The sequence below is a fragment of the Prunus avium genome, chromosome 1, assembly GCF_965620075.1.
Source record: "Prunus avium chromosome 1, drPruAviu1.hap1.1, whole genome shotgun sequence".
Taxonomy (NCBI): domain Eukaryota; kingdom Viridiplantae; phylum Streptophyta; class Magnoliopsida; order Rosales; family Rosaceae; genus Prunus; species Prunus avium.
Genome location: NC_142284.1, coordinates 17,590,673 through 17,592,733, shown reverse-complemented (window position 1 = coordinate 17,592,733; position 2,061 = coordinate 17,590,673). Strand labels below are relative to the sequence as shown.

Sequence of the window (2,061 nt, the reverse complement as noted above, 5' to 3'; positions counted from 1 at the left end):
AAAGAAAATATAAGAATTGGAAATTGGAAAGAAAGCGACAGAGAGAGAGAGAGAAAAAAAAAGAAACAAACAAAAACAAGAAAAAATAAAATTAAAAGGGAAAGGCAACAGCCAATATGAGCAATTCTGTTCCGTTAATCCAACACTCAGAATAGAAAACCCCCTCTGTCTCTCTTCTCTTACACGCAGAAGTAATTTGACTTCCCTCTTTTTCCAGGCGACATCCCTTTTCACCCTCCTCCTATCTCCATATATAAACCACACACCCCCACGCCACTCTTCACTCATCCAATACCCGCAAGGCTTTTTCTCCGTCGATTCAGACTCAGTCTTCGTCCCATCTTTAGTATTTGGTAAAGACGTAATTAATTTCTCACTAAAACATGTACGTCAACGAGCTCAAGTCCGAAGCCCATCAAGATCCGGCAGGTGTGGGCTCATAATTTAGAATCCGAATTCGAATTGATACGCTCCGTGATCGACGACTACACTTACATCTCCATGGACACGGAGTTTCCGGGCCTGATATTCCGGCCGCCGTACAGCCACGATTTACAGCCTTCCGATCACTACAAGACTCTCAAATCCAACGTCGACGCCCTCAGCCTCATCCAGGTGGGCCTCACCTTGTCCGACGCTGACGGCAACCTCCCCGACCTCGGCTCCTCCTCCACGAGCTTCATCTGGGAGTTCAACTTCAGCGACTTCGACGTCGCTCGTGACCCCCACGCTCCCGACTCCATCGCCCTCCTCCGCCGCCAGGGCATCGACTTCGACCGCAACCGGTCCGAGGGGATCGATTCGGCCCAGTTCGCTGCGCTGCTGATGTCATCGGGGCTCGTCCTGAACGAGTCGGTGAGCTGGGTCACGTTCCATAGCGCGTACGACTTCGGGTACCTGGTCAAGATTTTGACCGGCCAGCAATTGCCAAGTGGCTTGAAAGACTTGGAGAAGTTTTTGAAAATTGTGAGGGTCTTTTTAGGAAATAGAGTTTACGACGTGAAGCACATGATCCGCTTTTGTGATGGCTTGTACGGAGGGTTGGAGCAAGTTGCGAAACGTTTGGAGGTGAATCAGGCGGTCGGGAAGTGCCACCAGGCCGGTTCAGATAGCTTGCTGACGTTGCATACGTTTCAGCAGATTACGAAAAAGTGTTTCGCTAATTATAACGAGGTGGAGAAGCACGCGGGAAAGTTGTTTGGATTGGCAGTGGTTTGATTTTTTATATTTAGGGTGTAGTCTGTAGATAATTTATTTTTTTGATGAACAAGGCGAGGGCCAAGAGCCCCAGCACAAACAAAATTATTTATTTATTTATTTAGGAAAACATCTTAACTATATTTGTTCTATTTCATTAGGCAATTTGGTATATATTATTACAATTCTTTTCTAATGCAAGCCTTGCCTTAGGTTGATATTGTGGTACGCGCCATTATTATTATTTTTTAAAGTTATGGAATGCGGATTGGAACTCGGACTCTCCTTCCAATATTAAGAAGAAAATTATCACTAAAATAAGAACTTGTTAGTTTCGCACCGCTATTTTACTCAAACAAAATAAATTGCAACCTTCTTTTTTTTGGAGAAATTTTGGAATTGCATTCATAAGTCACCTAAAAAAACACAAGCTATATCAAGATTAAGATAATCTAGGACTCTTCTACTAACGATCACGCAGGATTGAAGAAATTCTAGCATAAGTATCCCAACTAAAAGTGCAAACTAAGAATAACCAAAAATAGATAAAGCTTGAAAAAACCAAGCCTTAAATACAAATAAAACTCTCAAGAGAGATGTAAAACTCTCACAAAAGGAGAGGTAAAAACTACACAGAAAACCCAAAGAGTCTATATGACTAAGCAGCAAATGAATATTTGTGTAAACCCCTCTCCCCCAATCACTTGTATTAAATTTTAAAAAAAATTAAATTAATGAAATCAAATATGATTTACAAAATTCCCAAATAATTGAATTTGATTAAAACAAAATATTAGACTAGTCAATTACTTAAAATCATTAAATGAGTGAAAATTAGGGTACATCAAGGATATTGGTTACGAC

General features: G+C 41.3%; 1 pseudogene; it reads left to right on the top strand.

Annotated features, from left to right (window-relative positions):
• The first annotated feature begins 396 nt into the window (after positions 1 to 396).
• Positions 397 to 1,218, top strand: LOC148297454 (putative CCR4-associated factor 1 homolog 11 pseudogene; annotated as a pseudogene).
• Positions 1,219 to 2,061: the final 843 nt, after the last annotated feature.